Below are 14,375 nucleotides of genomic sequence, written 5' to 3'. Positions count from 1 at the left end.
ATATGAGATGTTCCAGGAGTTAAAGTTAATATTTCAAGCAAATGCCCGGATTGAGAGATATGAAGTCTCCAATAAGTACTATAGCTGCAAGATGGAGGAGAACAGTTCTGTCAGCGAGCATATACTCAAAATGTCTGGGTATAATAATCACTTGATTCAGATGGGAGTTAATCTTCCAGATGATTGCGTCATTGACAGAATTCTCCAATCACTGCCACCAAGCTACAAGAGCTTCGTGATGAACTATAATATGCAAGGGATGAATAAGACTATTCCCGAGCTCTTCGCAATGCTGAAAGCTGCGGAGGTAGAAATCAAAAAGGAGCATCAAGTGTTGATGGTCAACAAGACCACTAGTTTCAAGAAAAAGGGCAAAGGGAAGAAGAAGGGGAACTTCAAGAAGAACAGCAAGCAAGTTGCTGCTCAAGAGAAGAAACCCAAGTCTGGACCTAAGCCTGAAACTGAGTGCTTCTACTGCAAGCAGACTGGTCACTGGAAGCGGAACTGCCCCAAGTATTTGGCGGATAAGAAGGATGGCAAGGTGAACAAAGGTATATGTGATATACATGTTATTGATGTGTACCTTACTAGAGCTTGCAGTAGCACCTGGGTATTTGATACTGGTTCTGTTGCTAATATTTGCAACTCGAAACAGGGACTACGGATTAAGCGAACACTGGCAAAGGACGAGGTGACGATGCGCGTGGGAAATGGTTCCAAAGTCGATGTGATCACGGTCGGCACACTACCTCTACATCTACCTTCGGGATTAGTATTAGACCTAAATAATTGTTATTTGGTGCCAGCGTTGAGCATGAACATTATATCTGGATCTTGTTTGATGCGAGACGGTTATTCATTTAAATCAGAGAATAATGGTTGTTCTATTTATATGAGTAATATCTTTTATGGTCATGCACCTTTGAAGAGTGGTCTATTTTTGATGATTCTCGATAGTTGTAACACACATATTCATAATGTTGAAGCCAAAAGATGCAGAGTTGATAATGATAGTGCAACTTATTTGTGGCACTGCCGTTTAGGTCATATCGGTATAAAGCGCATGAAGAAACTCCATATTGATGGGCTTTTGGAACCACTTGATTATGAATCACTTGGTACTTGCGAACCGTGCCTCATGGGCAAGATGACTAAAACACCGTTCTCCGGCACTATGGAGAGAGCAACAGATTTTTTGGAAATCATACATACAGATGTATGTGGTCCGATGAATATTGAGGCTCGTGGCGGATATCGTTATTTTCTCACCTTCACAGATGACTTAAGCAGATATGGGTATATCTACTTAATGAAACATAAGTCTGAAACATTTGAAAAGTTCAAAGAATTTCAGAGTGAAGTTGAAAATCATCGTAAAAAGAAAATAAAGTTTCTACGATCTGATCGTGGAGGAGAATATTTGAGTTACGAGTTTGGTGTACATTTGAAGCAATGCGGAATAGTTTCGCAACTCACGCCACCCGGAACACCTCAGCGTAATGGTGTGTCCGAACGTCGTAATCGTACTTTACTAGATATGGTGCGATTTATGATGTCTCTTACTGATTTACCGCTATCGTTTTGGGGTTATGCTTTAGAGACGGCCGCATTCACGTTAAATAGGGCACCATCAAAATCCGTTGAGACGACGCCTTATGAACTATGGTTTGGCAAGAAACCAAAGTTGTCGTTTCTTAAAGTTTGGGGCTGCGATGCTTATGTGAAAAAGCTTCAACCAGATAAGCTCGAACCCAAATCGGAGAAATGTGTCTTCATAGGATACCCAAAGGAGACTGTTGGGTATACCTTCTATCACAGATCCGAAGGCAAGACATTCGTTGCTAAGAATGGATCCTTTCTAGAGAAGGAGTTTCTCTCGAAAGAAGTGAGTGGGAGGAAAGTAGAACTTGACCAGATAACTGTACCTGCTCCCTTATTGGAAAGTAGTACATCACAGAAAACTGTTTCTGCGACACCTACACCAATTAGTGAGGAAGCTAATGATAATGATCATGAAACTTCAGAACAAGATACTACTGAATCTCGTAGATCAACCAGAGTAAGATCCGCACCAGAGTGGTACGGTAATCCTATTCTGAAATCATGCTACTAGATCATGATGAACGTGAGCCCAGATTCCGCAAAATGGCTTGAAGCCATGAAATCCGAGATGGGATCCATGTATGAGAACAAAGTATGGACTTTAGTTGACTTGCCCGATGATCGGCAAGCAACTGAGAATAAATGGATCTTCAAGAAGAAGACTGACGCTGACGGTAATATTACTGTCTACAAAGCTCGACTTGTCGCAAAAGGTTTTCGACAAGTTCAAGGGGTTGACTACGATGAGACCTTCTCACCCGTAGCGATGCTTAAGTCTGACCGAATCATGTTAGCAATTGCCGCATTTTATGATTATGAAATTTGGCAGATGGATGTCAAAACTGCATTCCTGAATGGATTTCTGGAAGAAGAGTTTTATATGATGCAACCGGAAGGTTTTGTCGATCCAAAGGGAGCTAACAAAGTGTGCAAGGTCCAGCGATCCATTTATGGACTGGTGCAAGCCTCTCGGAGTTGGAATAAACGCTTTGATAGTGTGATCAAAGCATTTGGTTTTATACAGACTTTCGGAGAAGCCTGTATTTACAAGAAAGTGAGTGGGAGCTCTGTAGCATTTCTGATATATTATATGTGGATGACATATTACTGATTGGAAATGATATAGAATTTCTGGATAGCATAAAGGGATACCTGAATAAGAGTTTTTCAATTAAAGACCTCGGTGAAGCTGCTTACATATTAGGCATAAAGATCTATAGAGATAGATCAAGACACTTAATTGGACTTTCACAAAGCACATACCTTGACAAGATTTTGAAGAAGTTCAAAATGGATCAAGCAAAGAAAGGGTTCTTGCCTGTGTTACAAGGTGTGAAGTTGAGTCAGACTCAATGCCCGACCACTGCAGAAGATAGAGAGAAAATGAAAGATGTTCCCTATGCTTCAGCCATAGGCTCTATCATGTCTGCAATGCTGTGTACCAGACTTGATGTGTGCCTTGCTATAAGTCTAGCACGGAGGTACCAAAGTAATCCAGGAGTGGATCACTGGACAGCGGTCAAGAACATCCTAAAATACCTGAAAAGGACTAAGGATATGTTTCTCGTATATGGAGGTGACAAAGAGCTCATCGTAAACGGTTACGTTGATGCAAGCTTTGACACTGATCCGGACGATTCGAAATTGCAAACCGGATACATGTTTACATTAAACAGTGGAGCTGTCAGTTGGTGCAGTTCTAAACAAAGCGTCGTGGCGGGATCTACATGTGAAGCGGAGTACAGAGCTGCTTGACTAGCAGAGTGTCACTAGTATGCCTCTACTTGACTAGCTCGTTAATCAAAGATGGTTATGTTTCCTAACCATGGACAAAGAGTTGTCATTTGATTAACGAGATCACATCATTAGTTGAATGATCTGATTGACATGACCCATTCCATTAGCTTAGCATCCGATCGATCGTTTAGTATGTTGCTATTGCTTTCTTCATGACTTATACATGTTCCTATGACTATGAGATTATGCAACTCCCGTTTGCCGGAGGAACAACTTTGTGTGCTACCAAATGTCACAACGTAACTGGGTGATTATAAAGGTGCTCTACAGGTGTCTCCAAAGGTACTTGTTGGGTTGGCGTATTTCGAGATTAGGATTTGTCACTCCGATTGTCGGAGAGGTATCTCTGGGCCCTCTCGGTAATGCACATCACTTAAGCCTTGCAAGCATTGCAACTAATGAGTTAGTTGCGGATGATGTATTACGGAACGAGTAAAGAGACTTGCCGGTAACGAGATTGAACTAGGTATTGAGATACCGACGATCGAATCTCGGGCAAGTAACATACCGATGACAAAGGGAACAACGTATGTTGTTATGCGTCTGACCGATAAAGATCTTCGTAGAATATGTAGGAGCCAATATGAGCATCCAGGTTCCGCTATTGGTTAGTGACCGGAGACGTGTCTCGGTCATGTCTACATTGTTCTCGAACCCGTAGGGTCCGCACGCTTAAGGTTACGATGACAGTTATATTATGAGTTTATGTTTGATGTACCGAAGTTGTTCGGAGTCCCGGATGTGATCACGGACATGCGAGGAGTCTCGAAATGGTCGAGACATAAAGATTGATATATTGGAAGCCTATGTTTGGATATCGGAAGTGTTCCGGGTGAAATCGGGATTTTACCGGAGTACCGGGAGGTGAGGTTACCGGAACCCCCCGGGAGATATATGGGCCTTAGTGGGCCTTAGTGGAAAAGAGAAGAGGCAGCCAGAGATGGGCCGCGCGCCCCTCCCCTCCCTTGGTCCGAATAGGACAAGGAGAGGGGGCCGGCCCCCCTTCCTCTTTTCCCCCGTCCGCGAATCCTATTCCAACTAGGATTGGGGGGGGGGATCCTACTCCCGGAGGGAGTAGGACTCCTCCTAGCGCGCCTCTCCTAGGCCGGACGCACCCCCCCTTGAGCCTTTATATACGGAGGCAGGGGCACCCCATAGGAACACAAGTTGATCCACGTGATCATATTCTTAGCCGTGTGCGGCGCCCCCTGCCACCATAATCCTCGATAATATTGTAGCGGTGCTTAGGCGAAGCCCTGCGATAGTAGTACATCAAGATCGTCACCACGCCGTCATGCTGACGGAACTCTTCCCCTACACTTTGCTGGATCGGAGTCCGGGGATCGTCATCGAGCTAAACGTGTGCTAGAACTCGGAGGTGCCGTAGTTTCGGTGCTTGATCGGTCGGGCCGTGGAGACGTACGACTACATCAACCAAACGCTTCCATTGTCGATCTACAAGGGTACGTAGACAACACTCTCCCCTCTCGTTGCTATGCATCACCATGATCTTGCGTGTGCGTAGGAAATTTTTTGAAATTACTACGTTCCCCAACAGTCTGGGCACGACGAACTTTGGCAACGGTGCATACTCAGGGAGAACACTTTTTATCTTGAAATTTAGTGAGAGATCATCTTATAATGCTACCGTCAATCAAAGCAAGATAAGATGCATAAAAGATAAACATCACATGCAATCAATATAAGCGATATGTTATGGCCATCATCATCTTGTGCTTGTGATCTCCATCTCCGAAGCACCGTCATGATCACCATCCTCACCAGCGCGACACCTTGATCACCATCGTAGCATCGTTGTCGTCTCGCCAATCTTATGCTTCCACGACTATGGCTATCGCTTAGTGATAAAGTAAAGCATTACAGCGCAATTGCATTGCATACAATAAAGCGACAACCATATGGCTCCTGCCAGTTGCCGATAACTCGGTTACAAAACATGATCATCTCATACAATAAAATTTAGCATCATGTCTTGACCATATCACATCACAACATGCCCTGCAAAAACAAGTTAGACGTCCTCTACTTTGTGGTTGCAAGTTTTACGTGGCTGCTACGGTCTTAGCAAGAACCATTCTTATCTACACATCAAAACCACAATGATAGTTTGTCAAGTTGGTGTTGTTTTAACCTTCGCAAAGACCGGGCGTAGCCACACTCGGTTCAACTAAAGTTGGAGACACTGACACCCGCCAGCCACCTGTGTGCAAAGCACGTCGGTAGAACCAGTCTCGCGTAAGCGTACGCGTAATGTCGGTCCGGGCCGCTTCATCCAACAATACCGCCGAACCAAAGTATGACATGCTGGTAAGCAGTATGACTTATATCGCCCACAAATCACTTGTGTTCTACTCGTGCATATAACATCAACGCATAAAATCTAGGCTCTGATACCACTGTTGGGGAACATAGTAATTTCAAAAAATTTCCTACGCACACGCAAGATCATGGTGATGCATAGCAACGAGAGGGGAGAGTGTTGTCTACGTACCCTCGTAGACCGGCAACGGAAGCGTTGACACAACATAGAGGAAGTAGTCGTACGTCTTCCCGATCCGATCGATCCACGTACCGAACGTACGGCACCTCCGAGCTCTGCACACGTTCAACTCGGTGACGTCCCTTGAGCTCCGATCCAGCTGAGTGTTGAGGGAGAGTTTCATCAGCACGACGGCGTGATGACGGTGATGATGTTCTACCGATGCAGGGCTTCGCCTAAGCACTGGTACGATATGACCGAGGTGGAATATGGTGGAAGGGGGCACCGCACACGGCTAAGGAACGATCACGAAGATCAACTTGTGTGTCATGGGGTGCCCCCTTGCCCCCGTATATAAAGGAGGGAGAGGGGGAGGTGCGGCCAGCCCTAGGGGTGCGCCTGGAGGAGTCCTACTCCCACCGGGAGTAGGACTCCCCCCTCTTGCCTTGCTGGAGAAGGAAAGGGGAAGGGGGAAAGAGGAAAGGGGGGCGCACCCCCTTCCTTGTCCTATTCGGACTAGGGGGAGGGGGCGCGCGGCCTGCCCTGGCCGGCCCTCCTCTTCTCCCTTAGGGCCCATGTAGGCCCATTAATCCCCCGGGGGGGTTCCGGTAACCCCCCGGTACTCCGGTAAAATCCCGATTTCACCCGGAACGTTTCCGATATCCAAAACTAGGCTTCCAATATATCAATCTTTATGTCTCGACCATTTTGAGACTCCTCGTCATGTCCGTGATCACATCCGGGACTCCGAACAACCTTCGGTTCATCAAAACACAAAAACCCTAATTACGATCGTCACCGAACTTTAAGCGTGCGGACCCTATGGGTTCGAGAACTATGTAGACATGACCGAGACACGTCTCCGGTCAATAACCAATAGCGGAACCTGGATGCTCATATTGGCTCCTACATATTCTACGAAGATCTTTATCGGTCAGACCGCATAACAACATATGTTGTTCCCTTTGTCATCAGGATGTTACTTGCCCGAGATTCGATCGTCGGTATCTTAATACCTAGTTCAATCTCATTGCCGGCAAGTCTCTTTACTCGTTTTGTAATACATCATCCTGCAACTAACTTATTAGTTGCAATACTTGCAAGGCTTGAGTGATGTGCATTACAGAGAGGGCCCAAAGATACCTCTCCGACAATCGGAATGACAAATCCTAATCTCGAAATACGCGAACCCAACAAGTACCTTCGGAGACACCTGTAGAGCATCTTTATAATCACCCAGTTATGTTGTGGCGTTTGGTAGCACACAAAGTGTTCCTCCGGTAAACGGGAGTTGCATAATCTCATAGTCATAGGAACATGTATAAGTTATGAAGAAAGCAATAGCAATAAACTAAACGATCAAATAGTAAGCTAACGGAATGGGTCAAGTCAATCACATCATTCTCCTAATGATGTGATCCCGTTAATCAAATGACAACTCATGTCTATGGTTAGGAAACATAACCATCTTCGATCAACGAGCTAGTCAAGTAGAGGCATACTAGTGACACTCTGTTTGTCTATGTATTCACACATGTATTATGTTTCTGCTTGAACAATAAACATTTATCATGATATAAGGAAATAAATAATAACTTTATTATTGCCTCTAGGGCATATTTCCTTCAAGGGTTACCTGCATTGTTTTTTTCTCTCACTTTGCATGTGTGTTTTAGATATGCTTGATTGAGGTAGAACATGCGGAAAACCATCATCTGTACATAATTTGGTTGGCTGCATGAGGGAAGCAATATCAACCCGCTGTTTGGTTGCCTGTGTTGCACTTGACGCACAAACTACACGTTAATTGGTTGCAAACTTCATAATGTGCTATTATCACTTCTCACTAGTGGTTACGTTACCACACACGAATTTGGACATATTTTCAATCCTAGTAAGGAAACAAATCGCAGTTCAACCTAACTACTAACAAATACCAGTACAAATATTAGTCAAATGGCTCAATAGGGGAATGTCCATTGATGTCAAACTAGTTGGAAGTCCATCCTTGTCCTCTTCTTTTTCTGTTGCTTCTACTTCTTCCTACTCTTCTATCTCTGTTCTTCCACATTGCCTGAGCCCACTCCATCCTTCAGTTCTTTTAGGTTTCGTTGTCAAATGCCTCCACACCATGAACGAAGCTCACAACATCATCGGGCATCACATATTCCTCATACGGCACCAGGTCATCACAACCTCGTTGCAGGATCCAGTTGTGCAGAATGCAGCAAGTAAGAACAAACTTAACCTAGGTGGGGAAATTATGGAATGGCTTCTGATCCAGGATCTTAAAATTATTCTCCAGAACTCCAAATGCCCTCTCAACCGTAACTCTAAGGCTAGAGTATTTGAGATTAAACAGTTCCTGTGGAGTCTTAGGATAGTTCGTACCATTGAACTCGTTCAATGGTACCCAGCCCGAAAATGCAAGCTCGCCGCAGGGTCCACAACGTAATCCAGGTTTCCAAACCTGATGGTCTGTCCTGGAGCGAAGTTTTTGATTCGGCCGAGGTGGAAAGTCGAATCGACGTAAAGCGTGATGTTGCCGAGGACAATGAGTTCTCCGGGGAAGGAGGTTTTGCCACATCCGATGCTTTCATTGATCTGAAGGCAAGCCATCGAGCCGCTGCGACCACACAAAGGGACATGCGTGGGCCACCAATGACGAAGCTAAATCCGACAGATTTCGAGTAGGGGGTCTCGAGCTGGTGATCTTGGCATGATGATAATAGGACGAAGAAGGGATCTAGGCCCTCTCGAAGAGGTCAAACCCTATGTTCTACGTGTATTGTATTGATTGTGGATGGGGTACAGAGTACGTGTTGATCTACCTCGAGATCATATGTGTGAATGAATCTACCTCTATGGTATAAACCCCTCATCTCATATAGACACCAGGGGTACCTAGAGTTACACGTAGGTCGGCTACATCGGGGATAAACATGCCAAGGATTACATTTTGTTTGGAGTGTGCGCCAAGTCTTTGGGAGATTCCATCTTGAGTATGTCGTGGGGACTGACAAATGCAACCCACTTGGTTGGTAGTTTAGGGATCCTCGGCCCAGCCCATGCTTGGGGGCTGACGTGGTTAGTACCTCCTTATCCAGGACATCATCAACGGGGCTAGATTGGATCTTTGTACTGTAAAACCCTAACCCCCACCATGCATATAATGTGGAGGCTGTGGGGCTCTCACTCCCATGTACTCCCGTAGACACAACTCATTAGCAATCCTTACCGAGGGTACTGACCAGAGTATGCACCGTCAATACCCTAAGAAGGTATGTGGTTGTTGTAGTGACAGGTTCTCGGATATACTTGAAGTCGAAGGTTGTCCTGGATTCATCCAATTCCACTAGACATGGTTGTTCCTTCAATGCAACCACGGGTCTAATGCTTGAAAGATAAAGAGTAATGTTGCGTTAATCTCAGTGAAGGCTACCTGGTCGCCACTGTCAAAGGGCACTGGCCTTTATTCTAGTTCATCACATCCTTAAATAAACTTGGACCCTCATAACTGGCAAACGTTCACCAGAAGATGGGTAGTGAACGAACGTGGTCCCCTAGCAGTTTCACTGCATTTGAGTGTTGTGGGGCAGGCAGTTTTTGAAAATGCCATGGCAGTTCTTTCCTTTAGGAGACTTTTTCTTTTGGATATTTTGGCCAAAAACTGCCAGCCGTGGGATGGAGATCATGCGACCTAGGGGGGTGGCCTTGTAGGGAACGTCAACGAGATGAGACTTCGCATAAACTTTGTCAATAGCTGTGTATACAGTCGAGTTGTGGACCTGTGGGGTTTTCATAACTAAGCAAGTTAATTTTAAACGTACGATGCAAATTTGAGGGACGGCTGCGGGTTGCTGATCCAGCGACCTGCTGCTGCTCCTTGGGGCACGCAGAACAGATTTTGCGGGATTAGTTCCAGCAGGAACGATCGAGCCTCAGCCCGCCCCCACCAATCCAGCACTACTCCCCTGCCCCGGCGGTGCCGCGCGCTCAAGCGCAAATCTTCCGCCCGATTCCTCGTCTACTCCGACGGCCTGGCGGACGGGCGTTGCCGCTTCTCCTGCCCCAATGCACTGCCTCTCGCGGCCACTTGTAGTCTTGTATCTCTCATGGCCTCAGCTCCGCCTCGCCGGTGGCCACCAGCGCTCGCGCAACCAGTTTACGAGCCTCCCACTCCATCTATTCGACGTCTTTCTAGGTATGTGTCCTTCTTCTCGTGCTAGTTTTGGATCTGGATCGCGACCAAGATTAAGGTTCTGTGTCCTGTGACTCGCACAGCAGACAAAAATTTAAAGCCCGAAAGAAAATTCAAAACCGATTGCAGCCCTTGGACGGCGTGTTCCCTCTAGAGGTATATCTGAAGAGCAGGCACCGTGATGGTTCTATATACAAGTGCACATATTCAAGGGCTGCAAGTTTCGCGGACCGCAGAGAGAGTAAGTGATCGATACCTCTTTTCTTTCCTCTTTTCAAGTATATATATGGGGTTAACTGATATATTCTCTGTTAAAATCTTGAGTTTAGTTTTCCTTTACTTTGTTTACTTTCACTGGTTGAAAGCCAGTGCATTGCCACCAAGAAAAGGAAATCTCGTCAAAGGGTACTCGGGGGATGAATTTGTTACTCCCTTCGTCCCATAATATAAGAGCGTTTTTTAACAGCGCTCTTATATTATGAGACAGAGAGAGTAGTTGTTAAGCAAATTTAAGTAGAAGACAGCTATCTATTGATGTTGTCTTAGTCATTAATGTGATTCATTGGAAATTGTATCACTCCCTAGCATGAGTAACATCACTCTCTATTATGAGACAGAGGCATGTGGTAATATAGCTAGTTACTAGTAGTATGTGCCTTCCCACTATGAGTCTAGTCATAGTGGGGAGTAACATGGATTAGTAAGATGATGTGTATGTGGTTTTTGCAGATGTGCCCTGTGGACCACATGGGTAAAACGACTGGTATTCTACCTCTTAAAAGTATTCAACATTGTCTAAATCACCGCTAGGTGCATTTTTGTAGGTGGTTTTTCCACATGTGCCATGTGGAGTGTATGGGCAAAGCCACCTCCTAAATCACCCCAGTGAATGATTTAGACAACATGGAATACTTCGGGTGTCAGGTACCTGATCTTATAGACTAGCCTCAATGCTCTGAGCTGGGGAGTTGAATAGACTTATTCCTTACTTAAAATCACTTCTTTTTCATTTTATAATATCACATCCAGAAAGTTTCTGTGGAGGTTGAGCTACATGCATGGAATCCCTTATCCTCACCCCTCCAACATTGCTTCGAGATCACACTCACATCCACTATCACATCCATAGAACAGATGAGATTACGTACTCTCACTCACGTGCTACAACCACTTCATCTCTTTTGCATCAACAAAGATGCTTCCATGTGATTCATCTGTTGAAATGCATAAAAATGAAGAGCTTGTTCATCCATTGTAAAATATCCCTTTTTAATGTAAATACTGTTGCAAACTTGCAAGTTAAACATCATAAGGGAAGTGTTTAGGATGTTTCTTACTTTTATATGAAAGAGCTACTAAATAATGATAACTTTGTAGGGCTCTCTCATCAACATGGCTGGCCCCAAGAGAGGCATTAATTTTCTGGGTGAGATTTTAATCGAATACGACATGAGGACCAAGACTGTTGAACCAGAAAAGCATGATCTATAACTGATCGATGGGGTGTCAGCTCTAGGACACATGGGCATGCGGAATCATAGTGTGTTCACGAGACACATCCATGGCGATTGTGGCGCAGTTGACATAACTTTTTCAAATATTGAAAATGCAGTTGAGGCAACCGTAGAAGTTGCCATATCAGAAGTGCAAAGAAGCTTCAATCTATCTCTCGGCTGTTTTACCAGTGGGTTGAATGAACAAATTCGACTCTTTGATGGTGTCATTGACGAGGCGCGAAGCTTAAAAAGGTCTGTGATTGCTGTGGTAATAGATTCTTGCATACACTTCAAGTTCAAGGTTGGCCCGGAGCCATCCAATTTCTCTAAACATGATTGTTTCTTCAATACTGGCAACCCCGGGTCTAGTGCTCGAAAGATTAAGACTAATTTTGCATTAATCCCAGTGAAGGTGATCTGGTTGCCTTTGCCTGATGGGTTCTAGGTTTATTTCAATTCATCATTCCCTTGGATAAACTTTGTCGAAATGTAACAAGTTGTCAAATAGGCAGTCGAGTCATGGGACTGTGGCCTAAATTTAGGTGTGGCCAACACGCATGGTTTGTAATCAAGCTAGTGTCCAAGTATGTATTTGTAGTTTTGTACCCTCTGCGTGTGTATTTCAAACGGCTATGTACGCTCCACAAGTGAAGAAACTATGAACTGATGATCGCTCATGTGATGAATTGATTGCTGTGATGGTCGGCTAATCCTAAAGCCATGCCTTGTTGAGAAGGGAACATTTCAGCTGAAGAAGGTTCTAATTGTGGAACAAGCTACAACTATTATTCCTTCCCTGGTTTTGCTCCCAGCTAGAAGTAGAGATGGTGATGACTTGAAACTCATGTGTGTCCACTAGCACTTTGTTGACATGATAAGTTTTATTATAGAAAAAAGGCATCAGCAGCGGCCGACCTTTCGGTCTTAGTGTTCCGAGGCCATATCTGTATATGCTAGGCTCGTCAAGTTTAATCCGAGTATTTTGCTTGTACAAAACTGGCTTGCACCCGTTGTATGTGAACATAAAGCTTATCACACCCGATCATCACGTGGTGTCTCGGCACGACGAACTGTAGCAACGGTGCATACTGCGAGAGAACACTTATACCTTGAAATTTAGTGAGAGATCATCTTATAATGCTACTGCCGTACAAAGCAAAATAAGATGCATAAAGGATAAACATCACATGCAATCAATATAAGTGATATGATATGTGGTCATCATCATCTTGTGCCTTTGATCTCCATCTCCAAAGCACCGTCATGATCACCATCGTCACCGGCTTGACACGTTGATCTCCATCAAAGCATCATTGTCGTCTCACCAACTATTGCTTCCACGACTATCGCTACCGCTTAGTGATAAAGTAAAGCAATTACATGGCGATTGCATTCATACAATAAAATGACAACCATATGGCTCCTGCCAGTTGCCGATAACTGAGTTATAAAACATGATCATCTCATGCAACAATTTATATAATCACGTCTTGACCATATCACATCACAACATGCCCTGCAAAAACAAGTTAGATGTCCTCTACTTTATTGTTGCAAGTTTTACGTGGCTGCTATGGGCTTAGCAAGAACCGTTCTTACCTACGCATCAAAAGTTCCCGATAAATCGGCCGATATGCCGATAAACTGGCCGATTTACCCCTTATCATGGGTCGACCGATAAGTTCCCGATAAGCGATATCCGCAACATTGATCAAGACCACAATGATTTTTCGTCAAGTTTGCTGTTTTAACCTTCAACAAGGACTGGGCGTAGTCACACTCGATTTAACTAAAGTTGGAGAAACAAACACCCACTAGGCACCTGTGTGCGAAGCACGTCGGTAGAACCAGTCTCGCGTAAGCGTACGCGTAATGTCGATCTGAGCCGCTTCATCCAACAATAACGCCGAATCAAAGTATGACATGCTGGTAAGCAGTATGACTATTATCGCCCACAACTCTTTGTGTTCTACTCGTGCATATAACATCTACGCATAGACCTGGCTCGGATGCCACTGTTGGGGAACGCAGTATTTAAAAAAAATTCCTACGATCACGCAAGATCTATCTACGAGATGCATAGCAACGAGAGGGGAGAGTGTGTCTACGTTCCCTCATATATCGAAAGCGGAAGCGTTTAGTAACGCGGTTGATGTAGTCGAACGTCTTCATGATCCAACTGATCCAAGTACCGAACGCACGGCACCTCCGCTATATGCACACGTTCAGCTCGGTGACGTCCCTCGTACTCTTGATCCAGCTGAGGCCGACGGAGAGTTTCGTCATCACGACAGCATGATGATGGTGATGAAGAAGTTACCGACACAGGGCTTCGCTTAAGCACTACAACGATATGACCGAGGTGGAAATCTGTGGAGGGGGGCACCACACACGGCTAAGATAACTGTCAACTTGTGTGTCTATGGGGTGCCCCCCTCCCCCGTATATAAAGGAGTGGAGGAGAGGAGGGCCGACCCTCGTAGGGCGCGCCCAAGGGGGGGAGTCGTACTCCCAGTAGGAGTAGGTTTCCCCCCTTTCCCTAGTTGGAGTAGGAAAAGAAGGAAGAGGGAGAAGGAGAAAGGAAAGGGCGGCCCGGCCCCCCACCCAATTCGGATTGAGCTTGGGGGGAGCGCCCTCCACCTGGCCGCCTCCTCCTCTCTCCTACTAAGGCCCAATATGGCCAATTGACTCCTCGGGGGTTCCGGTAACCTCCTGGTACTCCGGAAAATGCCCGAACTCATCCGGAACCATTTCGATGTCCAAACATAGCCTTCCAACA

At 45.2% G+C, this 14,375-nt stretch overlaps 1 pseudogene; it reads left to right on the top strand.

Annotated features, from left to right (window-relative positions):
- Positions 1–11,003: 11,003 nt before the first annotated feature.
- LOC125547138 lies at positions 11,004–12,041 on the top strand (annotated as a pseudogene).
- The last annotated feature ends 2,334 nt before the right edge of the window (positions 12,042–14,375 follow it).

The sequence above is a fragment of the Triticum urartu genome, chromosome 3 (genome assembly GCF_003073215.2).
Source record: "Triticum urartu cultivar G1812 chromosome 3, Tu2.1, whole genome shotgun sequence".
Taxonomy (NCBI): domain Eukaryota; kingdom Viridiplantae; phylum Streptophyta; class Magnoliopsida; order Poales; family Poaceae; genus Triticum; species Triticum urartu.
Note: the sequence above shows the minus strand (reverse complement) of the source record. Positions and strands in the feature narration are given on the sequence as shown.